Source organism: Eucalyptus grandis, chromosome 2 (assembly GCF_016545825.1).
Source record: "Eucalyptus grandis isolate ANBG69807.140 chromosome 2, ASM1654582v1, whole genome shotgun sequence".
NCBI classification, from domain to species: Eukaryota; Viridiplantae; Streptophyta; class Magnoliopsida; order Myrtales; family Myrtaceae; genus Eucalyptus; species Eucalyptus grandis.
This window is the reverse complement of record NC_052613.1, coordinates 32,082,406-32,101,618: the sequence shown is the minus strand read 5'-3', so window position 1 is coordinate 32,101,618 and position 19,213 is coordinate 32,082,406. Positions and strand designations below refer to the sequence as shown.

At 38.8% G+C, this 19,213-nt stretch overlaps 1 long non-coding RNA gene and 1 pseudogene across 1 annotated transcript; both read right to left on the bottom strand.

Annotated features, from left to right (window-relative positions):
• Window positions 1-11,864: 11,864 nt before the first annotated feature.
• On the bottom strand, window positions 11,865-14,512 carry LOC108956458. Its single transcript, XR_001982636.2, has 2 exons — window positions 12,505-14,512; window positions 11,865-12,225 (listed from the first exon to the last, which is right to left on the bottom strand). It is a non-coding gene; the product is annotated as an uncharacterized LOC108956458 (long non-coding RNA).
• Window positions 14,513-14,522: 10 nt separating this feature from the next.
• On the bottom strand, window positions 14,523-17,422 carry LOC120290164 (annotated as a pseudogene).
• Between the last annotated feature and the right edge of the window lie 1,791 nt (window positions 17,423-19,213).

The following is a 19,213-nucleotide window of genomic DNA, read 5'->3' as shown; positions in this document are numbered from 1 at the left end:
TTCATCACAGGTGTAGCTTCTCTCTCACTTAGTGCTTATGATTTATTTATTTTTTAATTTCCTAATAAATTTATCTTCAACAAAAGAATTCCATCTCATCTTCATTTCATCCGATCAATCTAATGTTGCATTAATGGATGATACTTCAGCAACTTTGCAATTTTAACAAAAGGACTAACTCGATAAAAATTATTTATAAATTAGAGACCATATTAGAAAAAAACAAGAATACGTGGACAATATTGAATAAATTGAAGAAGTAAAGGCACTAGCGCTTCCATTATCCCTTAACTTTCATATAAGTTTTATGAAAAGATTTTTCTAGAGGCTATGTTATATGCTAGTGTATTGCTGCAAGTTCTTTTTCTACAATTGTGAGTGGTCTGAGACTTTCCAGTTCAATAATTGGAAGCCACTAATTCAAATCCCACCAACTGCATATAAACCACTTTAAATTAAAACCACTTGCATAGGCAAAATGACTGAACTTAATAAGTTTGTGACACTTGTAGGTTCTTTCATGGACCTCCAAATAATTGGGTATACATGTTCGTATTCCCTAAATTATCAATAAAAAAATGATTAATCACAACTTTAAAGTCATCTATCACAAAATAAAATAAAAAAATTTACCAACACATCCCAAATAATTAAATCGCTTATTAAAATCATCAAGCACAAATTAAAAAATCTTCAACAATAAATGATTTCACGCTACTAATCGAGGTAAAATGTAAACCTCATGGTCCTCCCTATTGCTTTGCACTTTCCTCTCCACAGTGATTCTGAGTCAAATTCGACATTGACCTTACCCAAGCTTCTTCCTAGAGATTTCCACAAAAATTTCAAACACGGCACAGCTTTATTATATTTCTCAATTAATCCATCATCTTTGAAGCATACTACTCATCACCAGCGAAATTTGCCAGTAAAGCAGATGATTACGGGACCATAACGTAAGTATTGTGATACATTTCTTTTTTGGCCAAAGACCCAAGCGTTGACCAAGAAGTCTTTTAGGAAAAGACCAATTATTTGAAAAGGTTTACAGGCAAAAAAACCAATTTGCGACCATGTGTTCAAATCAAACTTCTTGATTGCAAGTTGTTGCGTATCAATAAAGTTGTGGTTTCTTGTTGCCTTGTTTCGCTTGTCTTTGTACGATATGCAAATAATTCATTGGTGCAAGCTGAGATAGCTAGTATAAGCACCTAGAGGGGGGTGAATAGGTGCACAAACAATTTATCGAGATATGGAAGCGATTCTTGGCAAACGATAGAAAGGAAATTCTTTCTTGATTAAAAAAATGAAATACGATCAAGATAAGGAGAGTAAGGAAGAGATAATTGAACACATGATTTATAGTGGTTCGGCTTATTCCAAGCCTACGTCCACTCTTCCGCACTGACAGCCTACCGGCTGGATTTCACTATGATCAAAAGAAAAGTTACAGCACAGCTTTGCCTTGATTCCACAGTGTAGATGTTCTCCCACACTTCCTCAAGGTTTCTCACAAATATAGACTCTCTTTTGTATACAAGTATTCGCTCAAAGTAATTGTCTAAACAAAAAGGAGCTTCGGACTTTGGAATTCTTCTATCGCGCACTCCTCGAACAACTAAGACCGTCTTCCTTATATACTCCTTTATGCCATCATACCCGTTGGCACTTACCAAAGGAATTCCTCCAATCTACCCGTTGGACGGAATCAATTAGGAAGATTGTTCGAGCTATTAAAGGAACGTGTCGATAGCCCATCAATCATGTTCGCCCATACAATCAGGATCTCGGTTTCCATAAGTAGAACCTTCCAATAATATTTAGGCAATCACCGGATCTTCAATTATCGAGTCAATCTTCGATCAATCAAAGGACTCTGTTATGTCTTTTCCAGCCACGAGATCTTCCCGCTTGATAAGGTTAAATCCTTAACGAAACATCCAGTTCTCGATAACCTTTCTTCAACGGATTAGAGATCAAATGAGGATAGACTTTGAGTCTTGAGTCTGGCTGTCTGGAGGTCTTCAAACTTTAAATAGCGAGTGCCAAGCCTTCGACTAGACTCGATGGAAACGTTTTGTCGGCTTCAAAACAGTTCAAGAAGATTTCTCCAACACAAGCATCGGACAAAACCGCGATTCCGAAATCTATCACCATCAGAAAAAAATTTCATTTTGATTTCCATGGCAACGTGATCCAATGAATATCTTTAAAGTCTACAAAGTGGGGCATTCTTGTATAATCTCGTGTTAATGAGCACAAGGTAGCATTATATGATAGGAATTCTCCAACGACTCAGTAACTTGTTAACGAGTATGAATGATTTTGTACAAGACAATTAAAAAAATCTTAAATCTATTATATGTGTCAACTTAGTTATAAAACCTTTCAATTTTGTCAATTTAATTCTAAACATTTTCATATTTTTCAAATTCGATTTATCTAGTCAATTTTGGTTGGAAATCGATGATGTGGATGTCAGTCGTCCGATGTGACACAACCACCATTGACGTAGACATTTTAAAATGTTTTAATATTTTTTTAATTTTTTTTATTTTTTATTTAATTTTTTTTTTTCTTTTTTTGGATTGAGGACTGGCAAGGGTCACCAGCCACCGTCGCCAGCTAATATTGCTGCAACTCAAGAATTATCCACAAGTCCTTCAAATACTTGAATCTTCTTTTTCTTTCTAGTTTTTGCATTAGTAAACTATTTAGTTCCCCAAATGCCAGCTCCATTTCGCTAGATTAAGAATTTCAGTAAATTTCCTGTTTCGTGGACATATGCAATGTAGCATCATTTTACAAAGCTCAAGATTTGGTCACAACTCTCTAATCAATGATCGATCTCCAAAAAAGATACTCCAACAGCAACCTTCTCATCATTTTTCTGACGTGCATGTCTTACTAAATAACAGATGGAATATATTTATTAAAAATCATGGAGGTCAACATTTAGTCTTTAAAAGCTGTCAAACAGCAACCATGTGGCCCTTCATGTCATTAACCAAGTGCTTCTACTTTGTGCGTCACCTCTAATTCTTCCGAAATACCATATTTCGATGATGTTTTACAGTTGCTGGAAATCGATTAAATTCGAAATTGGTTGGTCCCATGCAAGCTCTTCCATCACTATGAGATTAACATTCTCTTTTAGCATGATCCCATTGTTAACACCTAAATTTTGACTAAATATTTAATATCAAAATTGCATAGAAAATTAGGGACCAATTTGACTCTAACAAAAAAGATTTTCACATCACATAGGCATTAATATTATTTGCATCAACTAAGTTTTATTTTTTTTTTATTTTCCTTATTTTACTGCATTTTGAATAAATAGAATTTTTAAAAAATTTTATTTAATTAATAAAAAACGTTGGCTTTGGGGGGCTGGGCCTAACCCAGCCCCTTTTCTCTTTTCCGCTCGGCCCAGGGCCCATCTCGCCCACCAGCTCGGTGACTTCGCGGCCCGGCCCTCTTCTTCTTTCCTTCCTTCCTTGTGTTGAGGGGCTGAAGGAGAGAGAAATCCTCTTCAGAGAGTAAGTGAGATCTGAGAGGGCCGGGCCACGAAGTCTCTGAAGAGCTGTGCCTGTGAGGTGGAGGTGGAGGAGAGAGAAATCGGGGGGTTTTCTAGAGAGCGAGGCCAAGAGAATAGGAGAGATCCAAGGGTGGAGAGTGAGATCTGAGAGAGAGAACCGAGAGCGAGGCTGAGAGCGAGTGTTCTCCGGTGACAAATACACTTGAAACCCGGCCAAAGATCCGTCGACGTTACCCACTTCCCGAACCAAAACCACGGTAGGTTGAGTTCCAATTCTTTTGGTTGTGCCGACTTTACTTCCCAAGCATCTCGGCTTGGGGGAAGACGGACGGACGACGCCGATCTTCGGGCTCGTCCGCCGTCCGATGCCGTGAGCCGACATAGGGACCCTCGGCCGAACCTCCCCTGTTTCGTGCCCTGTTTTGCCGCATCGCGAATTTTGCCGTTTGTCCAGCGCGCATGATTTCCGGCCCCGTTCGTGTGTATGCTGCGGCTCTTGGGTCGTTGCTTGTCGATTGTTGTTAGCTTCGGCGTGATTTGGGGCTCTGTTGGTTCGTTTTCCCCCTCTTTAGTTAATGCGACTTACCTGTTCGACGAAACGCCTAACTGAAGTGTGCGCGCTTGTTCTCAGTCCTTCGTCCACTTTGGGCGTTCGTGGTTGGTGAAATGCGTTTTGATAGATCCACGCAGCTGTTCTTGTTTGGACGTTCCTTTTGCGCGTCATGTTTCCGCAAGCAACCGACTCTTGACCAGCGAGATTGAAGGGTGGTGGCGGCCCCGGTCACAGTGATGGCCGTGCGATGATTGAACACGACCGGCAGCGGTACCGGAGCTTTGGTTGAGTTTTGAGTCCCTCTTACCACTTGAATTTGCTCGCGTTATTGGTCCGGTCGTAAAGAAGATGGTCGCGGAGGAGAGGGAAGCGTGAAAGAAAGGAATAAAATGAAAATGCAAAGAAACAGAGGAGGGAAGGAGGGGCGACAACTTTATTAAATAAAAAAGTATCCCTTTTGTCTCTTGGTCACTGGAGTACAAAAGCGCGGCTCTGTATGACCACACGCACAAGATAGGACAAGACAAGAGACAGAAAGCTAAGAAGAATAAATGAAAAGGGACTAAAAGGGGACTCTTCTCTGGCCATCCGGATGCACGATTCAGGTCAGGTTTATATTATCTTGTTATTATAATTTTTAATAAAAAATTAATTAAAATTTAAAAAAAAAAAATGAAAAATTCTCAAACTAGGGAAAGGCCTAAAAAAATTTTGGAGTTTTTCTTAATGCATGAAAAATTTGTCAAAAAAAAAAAAAATTAGACTTCAAACTTTAAACAATATTAAGCATCGAAAGAGTATTAGTTGATAATTAGTGTGATCAAATTCTCGATCTTAGTTTCTTTGAATGCACAGGAGTAAAATATTTCTCTTAATATTTTATTTAGATTTCTAATCGACCACTCCAAAATTAATTAGTAGCGACTCATAAATAAAAATGATTTGCAAGTTAAAAACTCATATAATAAGTCATGAATTAATAGGTTTGGGACTGCCCGAACTATGCCCAAACTTAGCGCTAGTCATTAGCCTCTGCGCCCACAGTTGGCTTCTGCAAGGTCGCAACATCCATTAGTGGTTTTTGCACGCAAATGCAAGAGGAGCTTTGCACCCTCGAGTTTGTCATCGACCTATATTGCAAACGAATTTTTGGAAATATAATGGAATTTCTTTTCTTATCGGTCATTTGGTTCTTTTGTCATAATAGTACTAAATTGTGTACCTATACTCTGATTATTTTCCCTTTTAGATATGTGCATTGTAAGGCCGACTTTTGAGTTAGATTCAGCAAAATTTGGTGAAGGTCAAGCTTTGATATCAAGTGGCAGTGAAATCATCCAGGTTGATTTGTCTCAAATGCTCATTGCTTTTGGTATTTAAGAGACTACATTGAACCCTCCCACTATGTTTCCCATTGCCATTAGTATACTTGTTTGTGGGATTGTTCTTTCATGAGGAGAATATTGGTGATTGTGAAAGAAGAATGTTCAAGATTGCATGATCATTGTTGTTTCCAGCAAACTACCAATGTTGCCTAGGGGTAATTGATTCACAGTCCAATCCCACCTAGGAATTAGGAACCGAACTGGGAGGATTGCTTCCCACTATTTGGATAGGGGACCGGATGGACTGGACCGGTTGGTCCAATCTAATGGAACTTGCCACTTAGCCAAAAAAAAAATTTATAAAAAAAAAAAAAAAAAAACTAGAGTTGTTACTATTGTAGGGTTTATTACTATTTTTAAGAACATAAGAAAATATTTTTTTTTTTTTTAAAAAAAGTTGGTCCAATTTAATTCTCCCTCAAAACCGGGAACAAGACCAAAAATCAATGGTTCCGTTTTTATGAAACCGAGAACCGGACCGACGCCCTCGGAAACCAGACCAAACTGACCAGTTCAGTCCGGTCTAGGCGATTCTAGGTTCGATTGATCCAATATGCTCACCCCTAGTGTTGCCTAGTACATGGATTAGTTTCTATTAACTTGTGCTCTTGTAAAGAGTTGAGGGACAAAATTCATGGAATCATGAAAACTCAAAATGTTTCAAAAAGAATTCAAAATCAAACCGTCAAACAAAATAGGACTGGACTAAATCAAATCTGATCCAACCATGAAATGATGTATCATGATCACTTTATTCTGGTCGATTTGCAAATGTTTGTTGGATCTTTTAGGTTAAACACTCTTCTCACTATGAGGAGAATTTTGGTGATTGCGAAAGAAGAATGTCCTAGATTACATGTTCATTAGCATTTCCAACAAACTGTCAGTACATATTATTTTCAATTAGCTTGTGCTCTTGTAAAGAGTTGAGGGACAAAATCATTCACAAAACCATCTGTCAACTCAAAATGTCTTAACAAGAATTCACACATCAATCCAACTGCCAACTATTACAAAATAGGACTAGACTAAATCAAATCCAAATCCAACCATGAAATAATGAATCGTAACCATTTTATTATTATCAATTTGCAAATCTTTGCTGGATCTTTCGAGTTAAAATACTTTTCTTGCTATGAAAAATGACAAGAGAAACTCCATACATATAAATTTAGTGACTAATCCTCTTATGATCTTGGGGACTCGACATAAAGGGGAATTCGTTTATTACGGTTTGGGGGGGAGGAGGAGAGATGACGAGGTGTTAAGAGTAGTTCATGTGCTTAGCTTGACTCTTGCGTTGACTTAGGTATACGTTGGTGTTTTGGATCGAATCTTGAGGAGACGAAATGAGCCTTGGGGTAAAGTTCTTGGAAATTTATTGTGGAGAAGGACAGATGCTGGAAGGAGTGGATAGGGATCATTATTATAATATCTTGATTGGGCGAATTTGGGAATTTCGACCCCAATTGAGTAATTATGAGTTCGGAAAAAATTTTAAAAAAATTTTAAAATCTTTTGGGACTTGAAAATTGCAATCCATTATTTTCTTCTTCTTCTGCGAAAAGTGTCATAAAAAAAGAGGGGTTATTTTAAATATAATTAATTTTAGAAATGGCCGATTATATATTCGATTAGCAAATTTAATGTTTTGAAAATTTAGTTCTTCATTTGGTTTCTTCGTAGTAGGTATCTTGAAATATTTATTAATAAATTCCTGTAATGAAACCTTTAAATTAAAGAGGATGTATAATAAAGTTAAAAATTGAAAAGAGACAATCCATTGGCGAAAAGGTATTTGCTTTTGGCATGATTGTATTTGGGGGGAACGAAAGTAGCTTGCCTTTTGCCAAGTCGTGAATCACGAGTGCGCCTTTATAGATGGCTAAATGAGGCCATCTATTAGGAATTGTTTGAATATGGATTTGAAGACAACGCACTTGCCACATCTCAAATATGCAAACCATAACCACCGAGGGTTGCCTCCCACATGAAAAGGAGGAGATGTAGAGTTTGATTTCTCACCTTCTTCGAGAGGGGTTGGAGGTGAGGACGTTTAGTTTCAGGTGTAAGGTATGGCGCCCACGCTCTACAAAGAGACAGCACGAAAGTATGAGATTAAGTCAAGAGTTAGAGTAAAATAGACCAACAATAAAAAAATAAAAAATATATATATGCAAACCATGACTCCGGCGATTTCCCTTAGCAATATCACTATGACTACAACCTTGCAAAAGGTCTAAGGAAAAGGAATATGCTAGAGAGCAAGCAAATTATCAAGAATGTCGTGGATTACAAAAACTTGAAATTATTATATATCATTGGAGAGCATCAAGTTTAAGATAGGATTGAGTGATCCAAGCATCTTTGTGCAATCGTCAAAAGTATAATTGGAACTATTGTGCCTATGAGTAAACAATTCACTAACGCACAACCCCAACAAAGAAAATAATCAAAGACTTTTCTAGTCACACATTATCGAGAGACCCAATTTCTCGAGTATATATTGTCTACTTTTTGTCTTTAGAGAAACATGGTGTGAAAATATTGAAGTGAATGCTCTCCCGGACACCAATTTATGCATTTACATTTTGGCTCAAATAATTTTGCCAATTTTACCTTTATTGTTAAGAATTTGTTTAAAAACCCAGCATTTGAGAGACCAACATGTCATTAATCTTTCATGGTCTAATAATGCTCTCCCGGATGGATTAAGTCTAATTGCACGTGATGGATAGGGGAAGGAAACCGAGGGACCAATATTTTCATGAATATATCAATTTATCCATTAAATATTAAGCGTCAATCTATATCCGTATTATTATATAAAAGGGAGATCCTCCTTTTAAAGGTAATAATCTGTCTATTTCACTTATTCCTATGTTTAATGTAGATATAACATTGTAATAATTTGAATGTGATAATTAAAATTTTGAGTAAGATATTCGTAGTTACAAATCTAATAACTTAATAAATCTTTTAGTCATTAAAATATATACTTTCTCACTTTTTTAATCACTTTGAATTTTTAATCATTGTCTCTTTTTTTTTTGAGCATTGTCTCTTTTTTCTTCCGTGAGATCTTAATTCCGGCCATTCAAATAAGCATTGGCATTTACTAACCGGCTATACCATGAGGCTTCTAGTATAAATTAAAGATCAAAAGAAAATACACTCAAAATCTCATGTTAAAAGCAAACTCCAACCTCCATTTATACAAGATCCATTTATCACAAAAAGAAGAGAGCTTCAACCGGGAACGTGAACTCAACACACGAAATTTCATGCTCAATCGTCGAGTAATCGCACGTTCTCGCACGTTCTCACAGATGTTCAATTATTAAACATTCAAAAGAAAGACCAAGAAACGATGATGTCGGAGCGATTTTGTTACCATTCTCTCTCTCCAGAGCGATTCCGAGAGTCAAGACGATGATGTCCGAAAACTTTGACCTCTCTCTCCATCAACAGCGATTCCGAGAGTCAAGATCCGACCCTTATCCATCAAGCCTCGGAAGTCGTCCGAGCAATTTTTCCCAAAGACTTTTCCTCAGACTTTTCAAACGGCAGCACGGCTTGAATACTTTTCTGGGTCGATCCTTCATTTTCTCTCTCATTTCCTCGTCTACCTTCCTTCCTCTCCTCTCCTCTCCTCTCTCCTGAACTTCCCCAGCAGAGTTGATATATTCGATGCTGGTTATGGTCGTCGTAAACAGATAAACAAAAGATGGAAACGTCAAACGTGCAAATCAACACCTAATACACGTCGGATCGCACTCGTATCTCTATAAATGGCAACAAGCTTCACCAAGAATTCCAGTACAGGCCCAAAGCTTCGGGCTTGATTCAGTTCCGATACGGTTCTTGGCCTTTGAAGAGGAAACAGCTTTAACGTCCCTTCGCCGTGCGCATGATCTTTCTGACGTGGGTTTGTTTCGTTGGTTCGGATAAGGAACGCCATAGCCTCGATCGAGACGTCGTAACCGACCCCATGCGTTTTGGCGTTACTGTCAACAAAGGGATAGAGAGGGTGGGTGGGTGCCACAATTTTCACCAGAAGCAATAATTGTGAAAAACAGGGGTTTTCAGAGAGATGGGAAGAGACAGGAATTGTGGGTGTGAATCGAATCCACGAAGGAGGTGAAATCGGACTTGCTCGAGAGTGAGGGAGGGAGAGAGCATGAGGAGTTGCTTTTCGGATGTGAAAGGAGGTCAACAAGCGGTCGGGGGGAGCCGACAGGGCCCCATAGGAGGAGTAGGAGTCGGCGGAGGAGGAGGCAACAACAGCGGTCCCAACGACGCAGTTGACCACTTCGTCCGGGCTCGCGGTCAACCCGCTCTCTTCTCTCAAATTGAGGTTTGTACCTGTCGCCTGCCCATGTAATCATGCATGCGCGCTTTTTTCGCTGCAGAATCCTTTTTTCTTTTTTGCATAGCGATGCGCTTCGTTTTCTTGAGGCCTGAGTCAATGTTTTCACTTGTCGGTATTTTACTCTTGTCGTTTCGCGCGAACCGATGATGTGGCCAGAAAAAACCTGTCTTTCGGAGGATGGTTCGCAGAAAAACTGAGAAGCATTCTTCACAATGTGGATTCTACTCAAACCTCGCTATCTGAACGACATGATGTTAAATTTTGCGCGTGATCTAAAGAAAACATGGTCGTCTAATTGGAGTTTTCTTCTTGTATTCCTCATTAGACTTGACTTCAGTAAATCTGATTTGTTTTCTTTGAACCAAAATTTTGGTCTGCTTCTTGAGCCGTGGCCTTTTGGAACTCATGCATTGCATGCCGCAACAAGTTTAATCAGGATTTTTCGTCAGTTTATTCAAAAGGGGCTGCTAAATTAAGACAAAAGTCTAACTAAGCCTTGGACTTATACACAATTACATTGTTCATTCTGCAGAAACAGTTCTTTAACTATCTGAAATTGTGTCGCCTCTATGAAATTTAAATTTGGCGTTGCTGATTAAGCGTAGCAGGGAGGGAGCTAGTACAAATTAAGCATATTAACTTTCCAGCAACAAACTTCTTGCATTGCATATGGTGTTCTACATGAGTATCAATCTTGAAATATAATGCCCACAGTTTGTATGATGTGCTGTATTGTCTTTGCTGCAGTTATCCTTACTTGCTTCAAAATTAAGTGATCCAGACGTCATGTCAAAGGTGAGAAACTTAGCATTTTCAGCAGACTTGGGTATATACCGGAGATGAACCACATGCTTACAATCACTGAAGAACCATCAAACCAATAGATAAATGACAACAAAATCATTCAAATTAATGCCTAAGAGAATTCACTGCAGCATCCAGCTCATTAAGCTCGCAAGGTTTACAAATTACCCACTCCAACAATACCCAAACATGTCCTAATAACTAGCAAATCAAGTACACATTGTCTTCCGACCAAAAAAAAAAAAAGTACACATTGTCACCTTATCATCTAAACCACACTCAAATGAGTCTTAAACTAGTATACATCATGAATAAAACGGTGATGTCAGCAAAATCCAGAACAAAATCAGAACATTAAAGGCCGAAATTCATGATTCTTTCTAACTAATGGACTTGAAACACATCCTTCTGCGAGTGTATATCAGCTCAAGTGAAAATTGAAGTCAAATGAAGATCATCAATGCTTGTATAGCAGGCACATGTTCAATTTCAGCAAATTAAAGCATGACAACATGATTATCTTTCTTGAAAATTAACACGGATTCCTCATCTCAACTCGCACAACTAAGATAACACATAGACAAATCTTGGCAATTGTTGTTTGAACAACGAATGGATATGGACAACAGGCATCAACATGAATCCAGCAAATTTAAGTCACAGACAACATTTATAACCATGACTACAGCATGTTATGAACATACACAGCATTCATAGCCAAGAAATCAACATATTTTTTAACATGTACAGCAAGAACAACAATGAATCCAGTAAATTTGAGCCATGTACAGTAAGAATAGACATATTCAGCAAGCCCACAATGCAGTGGGTGTACAATTTCGACAAATAGCACATCCTGAATTGAATGTTGTGCAAGCTAATGATGAGAACTGAGATAAGCCACCATGTACTGGCACGTACATCGCAAGCATGACACAAACATTACTCCAACGCATCCATCACATGTGAAGTGGAGTCTCAACCAAGCCCAAAACAGAGCAGCAGTTAATGCGAAAGAAAAGCTACAACTCCAACATATGAACAATTTGCAGTTACAGATGATTTCTTTACATTAAAACCTAGACGATTATGCTTTGAACACCTCAAGTGCAAAAATAAATCCAAAGGCTCTCAGTTTAGAGGATGATTCAGCCACGCTCCCAAAGCAGTATTTAATTCACTGAGAATGAGTAAACAGAAGCACCAAGGGAAGGAGAACTCTAGGCCATCAAAGGATGAAGCATCCATTCGCCATATACAGTTAGTACCTTGAACAACATACAAATCACTCCTATACAATCTCAAATTGATCAATTGATTCATCATGGTCATCTCCAAGGCAAATTGTCGAACAGGTGGTGAGCATGAAGGGTGTGGTGTTATATAAACAGGAATTCCTATCAATTGGCGAGGAATGTAACATGAGAAACCCAGCTAAAAATTGCTAGAGAGGAACCGTCATCTCGGTCTGTACGTTTTGTTCTTGTTTCGCTCAGTTCCTCAGCCCTCACGTGCACACCAAGCTTTAGAGAGTGCATTGTGGTTGTTGTTGTTGTTGTTGTGAATTCTCCTACAGACCGTGAAATCGTCAGCTTAAAAAGAATCTCCAATGCATTAGACGGGAGAGAAAGAAAGAGCATGAGAGAGAAGTTCAATTGGTGGTGGTGATGAGCGTCAAATGCTCTGCTCCATCACGGCCAAGGCTGCGGCAGCTAGCGACGGAGTTCTGATGGTGGCTGTTATTGATCTGAGATGGAAGACGATTATCACCACCACCCATCTTTCTCAGGCAGCTATGTCAAAACACACTCGGCGACCAAGGAAAATTTGTGCAGAAGAGAGATTCTACCTGAAACTACCCGTGCTATAAGCGAGCAACATCCAGAAATCACTGAACATCTCTTCCTCGCGTGTCCCTGCACAAAGCAAAATTTGGGAAAACCCATCAATCAATATCAGAATCGACATTCGCGGACTGACCAACCAGGTTTTAGGCATGGCTAGCGAATCTTAAACACGCCTCGGTCTCGTTCGAACTCCTCTCCTCGTTACTCCGGCAGGTCTGGAAAGCCCGCAACAACTTTGTGTTCAGAGCTCAAAATCCAAACCCCCCTGTTCATCATGGACTCAGCCCTTGGCGATGAATCGAAACAATTACCAGGTGGGTGACGGTAACTTCGTCGAGGACTCCAAAAAAGAAGCGATTCACCCCTGGTTTGGACAGTGCCAGCTCCTGGCGTGCTCAAACATCAAGGTCGATGGGTCGGTTGTTCCAGAAACAGGGGAAGGCGCCATAGCTTTTGTGTGCCGCGACTGCCACGCAACGTTGACCCGACGGTTGTGCCCACTCGGTGACCGTCTCCTCGACGATTCAAAGTTGAAGCAACGGCAATTCCTGCCCGAAAAACTTCGTAAGCCCCGGCGAAGTGAAGCTATGTGAACTGAAGTGGGAACTCGAGACTGATCAATCCGATCTGGTAGCTGCAAATTTTTCTTACTTCTGCCAACATTCCCAGATGATCTTTCCAACCAAGGGATCGACTTTCTTTGGGGATCTTGAGGCGGCGATTTTGAAAACCTACGTCACCTTCAACTTGCATTGGGTTCATCCCAGTCCAAGGTACTCTCAAAGTGGCAAGCTCCCAGAGAATGACTCCAAACTAAAAATGTCACATCTGCACAATCCACGAAACATCGAATAAAGTTTTGTAGCTCCTACAGCTTAAGCTTATGAAAAGGAAGTGCTGTGGTTAACCATATCATCTCAAGCAGCACGTATATAGAGCGAATAACATCAGTTATACAGCTCTTATAAAGCTCTTTTTCCCTGACAGTCACATCCAAGCAGAGTCTGATCAAATAAAGTTCCATCTTCTCAATTTTGTATGTCCTATTCTCCAGACATCAAAAGATACACATTCAATCGAAAAGAAACTTTGCTTAAGGTGCAACTTTTTTCTCTTTTCTATATATAATATCGTGTAAGGTATCAGTGATAGGGTCAATCAGAAGGACATTATCCAAGTCCATCCAAATCCCAATATCGACAAAAAAGTAGGCCAGGAAGAATGCTTTCCAGCTTAAGCAATGAAAAACACAAGGCCTAATAGTATAATTACAACATATGATCACAGCAACGCTCATAAGTGAAATCATTTAGGCTTGACTATCGCAAAATCTAAGCAAGACAAGCTTAAGAAACTTAGTTTGGACAAAATAATTGAAGCTACCTCAGATATGCACAATTCACTTCTCATTCGACAGTTCATTACGGAGAACTTCTGGTGCCATCCACTCAGCCTCACACGACCAAAAACTTCACATTAGGAACAGCTCAAAATCTCAAGAAACATCAAGAATGGTTTCTTTCAAATCCAAGTATAAAATAAAAATGGAAAACAAGACTCTCAGACTCTTAGGGCATTGTTTAGTAATGCTATGGCAAACTGTTTTCTAATTTCACAAATTGAATCACTATGTACATGCTTGTCCGACTGTTTAAGATTGCATTAGAGAAGAAGTCTAATTCTGAAATGACCAAAAATAATGTTTCTAGTTGTTTTCTCTTTGTTTCCTCTTTTGTTGCTAATTGTCCATTTAACTTCACTGAAAGCTATTAGTAGAAACCATCCAAATGTCTTTACCTATTTCAATATAGTTGGATATCGTTCTCTCTCCATCCTTGAAAACTCTTCAAGAATGATTTTCAAGAAAGCTTCCAAATTTACTGTTCTAGCAGTTGACTTGGATGACAAGAAAGTATTATGCTTCAAGCGTGACAACCCAAAGTCACAAACCTGCACAACGATAAATTTTAGTGAGGACGCAAATGACATATTACTGCAAACTTTGATTGTCATTCAATCACAGAGCACATTTCTGATGGAAATTGCATCGCATCAGCAAGTTTGGTAAATCAAGAATCATCCACATCTGTACAAATGTAAGTTCATGTATGGCAGTGAAAAGAGAGAATGAGAAGTCAGAGTCTACAAGAAATAAAGTTAACATGTTATCCCAGAATAAGCTAATACCAGTCAATATCGAGCTTATCTGAGGTGCTCACATTGTCAGGGAAAAGAGTATCCAAGAAAAAGAGAAAAAGGCCAAGCAAGATGTTAGTAGCACGTAGGAGATGGATGAATGATATGTACGCAAGAGAATAGCTTGATTTGCTATTTAAAGAAGTGAAAGAAAGAAAACGAAAGTGTCAGGCAACATTAATAAGTTTTATGCACTTTGACAATCCAGTTTTTGTCAACAAGAGGATTTGGTGATTTCAAATCTCAATGAAATATTGTCGGGAGGCTTGTGTGCAAGTAATTCATTCCCCTTGCCTGTAAAATTTCCATAAGCACTTAAATCGATTTCAGAAAAGGAAATCTCTATATCTCCAGCACCAAAGAGAAGGGAGACCAATTATTTCATACCACATCAAGGGCCATTTCTATCCTGCGTTTCTCATCAATATGACAGGACGATGTATGATACTATACAAGCTTCCCCTGGAGAAGTAAACAAAATTAAAAATCAGACAGCAAAATGAGATTGTCGCACACCATCAAAATATTAACACCTTTAACAGTAGATAAATGAGCTGCATCCCTCTAACAATTGATGTCGTTCCCATACTACCAAGGTTTTTTAAGGTACAGAAAATTGTACCTTGGAAGAAACTCCATAATGATAGACAGATGTGGAGGATGAGCCGCAGCACCCATGAAAAGAACAACATTTGGATGACGCAGTCTACGGATCATCTGCACCTTGGAACAGAAGAACAAGACATATGGTCAGTTATCTTCCTAGATATATTGGAAAGCATTTGTTGACTCATTGCTCTGATTAGTCCTCATTTCTTTCCTTGCTAAATAAGCAAATCAAGCAAACATATTAATCGTTGAACACAATTATTTCCATAGACGCGGACAGATCATGGAACCCATGAAAAGTACGACATTCTGATGACACTGTCTACGTATCATCAGCAACCTTGGCACAGAAGCAAAAAGCACGGTGCATAGTCATTTATCTTACAGTTGCTGGATAAACGGGGAAAGCATTTCTTTGTCCTCAGTTTTATTCTTGCTCAAAATGCAAATCAATTACTGAACACACTAATTCATCAGCTTCCAAAATACATACAGATACACATAAACTGAACTGAACTCGTGATCCGTAAATATTTCTCTTTTGTTTTCAACTATCAGACTTTATGTGTCATTCGGATCTTATGTAAAGAACATTAATTTAATGTCTCGGCATTATATAAATCACCAAAAAAAGCAGACTAAAACACCAATTCTACGCCAAGATCAACAAAGCAACAGGAAAGCATATTGCCCCTTTCCTCCTGTAATATTTCTGACAATGCAGAATGCATGGCGTGATAAGGTAGTCTTATTGTGAAACTCATCTCTATTAAGCGCCCGTGCTAATTCTTTCCTTTACAATGTTCATCCAAGTTTTATTCTTTACAGGTTTTGAGTTCTCAATAAATCTGGAAGATTTTGTTCCCAAAAAAATAAAAAGAAGAACTGGAAGATAAAAAGCACAAATGAAAGACCTATGGATAGCTTACTTCTCGTCTGAACTTATCCAAAGCAGCACTTGAGAGATCCTGATCCAAAAATTTCCTCATAGCCACCTCCTTTTAAACAAGCAAGTCAAGCCAGATGTTAGACTCAGACATGCATTGCAATTTATCTTAGGTCTTATACATCATAGATTTTTAATATTAAGAACACATCACCACCAAGTATTTTGCAAAAGGTAATGTCTAAATTGCAAAGTACCGATAATGAGTGCATAAAATTCTTCGGAGAATGTTAAAAACTGAAAAAGTCGTCTGCTGCTTCTCTTTCCATTTCTTGATATTTAAGAGTATATAAAACCATAAGAACGACAAACCTAAACAACCCAGTGTTTAAAGTGCTTTTACCAAATGGATGGGGTTTGATTGAGTCGCAGACTAACAATTTACAAAAAGACTTTGCAACAGCCTATTCATTGTGACTATTTGTACAAAAATCTTCAGTCTTCACAATAAGGATTCAATTACATCCAGAGAACTTGCAACTCTTTACCGAAGAGCCAAACATAGAAGCAGAATCTTGCCAGCACCTAATAACAGAATAGCAAGGGGGCCAAAAGTAAAACTTCCTTTTGCTTATCCAAAGTACAAAAGAGAGAGTAGCAAGACGAGGCCATGAATGAGCAACGAGGATTTAGTTATTATGGTTGGCACCAGTCCAACAAGTCATGTGCGTATGTCAAGGTACCGATTCTGGAGCTTTTTTTTACCAACCCAGGTTGAAATGCCAGATTTTGATACTATATCTGATGTCACTATTACACACTAGCTGCTTAGTCCAAAAATCTAAAACATTAGCACAAAGCAGGACACTGAATTAGTACTAACCGTCATTTCTTTTGACTAAAAGACTACTTGTCATTTTCAAGGAGGATCTCTTGCTTAAAAGCAGTCATATAAAAGGAGTCAACGGATATAATCTCATTCCATAAATTCAAACAAATGGAAGTCACAACCAAAAATAAAGGAACTCTTCAAGTAACTAACACAATGCCAGTTCTTGATTTGCAAGAATTTAGAAATATTTGAAACTGACCTTGCCATTCCAGTAAGCATGATAGACCTCTCCATAAGAGCCTGTTTGGAAGACCATGAAATGGGGTAAAATTTCTGACACAATAAACAGTAAATGCAATTCAATGAGGAAACGTTGCAGTACATCCTATAATAACTACTGCAATTATGCTTACATTCGGATTGCCATAGAGAACTTTCTATTAGAAGACATGCGCTTCTTGTTACATGGCTAGCTAGCCATGAGCATATTAGGCAGTAAAATAATCATAAAGCATATCTGATAGTACTAGACAAATGTCACCAAAAATGCAGGAACAGGATCAACATATTTGTATTCATAAGTCTTGCTCTCTCTGCTAATATGTGGACATGCATAAGGACATGAATAGACTCCATCCAAACAGTGACTTAATCAAAGCAACACCTAGCCCAATCCTTTCACCAGTGACCAAATGTTCCGATTGAATCGTATCACCAACATCAACATCATCAACTTTATTTGTATTACTATCAATTGATGAACTGGGCCCTTCTGAATTCTTCAACATGAAGTTTGTGTCCATGAATCTGTCATTAGTGCACTTTTTCGGATCAGGAAAAGAAATTCCATGACCACCACACCCGCTCGGAAAATCTGCTATGCCATGTTGCAAATTCTCCAGAGTCAAATTCTTCCTTGAGAGTTCAAGCCTAAGATCGGGTCTTCCTGTGCTGCATCCCAACATCGGACTATTCTTACTGAAGGATTCCAGTGACTACTCTTTTGATCAAGGCATTTGTTTGACAACTTATACTGCTCTCTTGAGCTGAATGATTAAAATAATCCCAAAGCTGTCGATTGACATCAGAATGGATGATTCTAAGCAATAGGTTCCCAATTGCTTCTTGAAATAGACCTTCCTTAAAACCATACTTTCTTTTGATGAACTGATTTGATTTGGGACAGAGGCTGACCAGGAATGGAGTTATTTTTCTATCCCGGCATCTCATTGATTTTGTTTTCTGTGCTGTTTCCTAGGGCTTTAGGAAAGCCTGCCACTAAGAAAGGATAGGGATTTACAAAACGATTGTTGGGGTGCTTTAAACACGGCATAATAACAGCATTGATCCTCCTCGATGATGATGATGGTGGTTGTCCCGGTCCTCGGCATACCTGCTTCGCAATTCCTTTTTATTTAGCTTTCTGTGACAAACCGACGACCGAGTGATCCAATCATTTTTCTCGTTGGGGGGGACGGGGACGGACGGTTCGATCACTTCGACGGGCCGATCTCCTCGGACCACAGAACCGTCCACTGGCTCTTCCGGTACCCTCTCTGGCGCGTCTCTGTCCAAAAAATCGCCGATTCTCTCAAAACACCATCGCCAATCCAAACGCTGCCGGTCGACAGTTACACCGCACATTCTCTTTTTTTCTTCTCATTTTCTCATCTCTCTCTCTCTCTCTCTCTCTCCGTGCCTCTCTGCGCACAGACAGAAGTGAGAGAACAGAGGAGGACGAGGGAGAAGAAGAAGTCGGGAGCTCATCGGCGTCAAGCCGCGCGCTGGGCCCTTAGCCTTTCGAATTTGCTGTGTTCTGAAGCAAATTTTATGTATTCTCAGACTACTTCCTAATGAGAATTTCATTAATTTCATCTAGGATTGCATCTCCATCGAAAATTTCACCTAGGATTGCCTTTATTGAAGCAGATAGCATTACATTTGAATAGCATCAATTAGATTCTTATATCCATATATCATAGTTCATTTTATGGAAATAATTCATTTAGTATTCATATAATACCTCATGTTTTCATATTTGTTTTTTTTAAGCAACGGTTTATTTTGGAGAGTTTATATTAAGTTTCTATTTACAGCTCACAAGAGTCCTGTTCGGAGCTTTAATAACATAGCTTTATAAAATTTTACCTTATACAGCTCAGGTTATTTATTTCTCTGCACCTTTTAT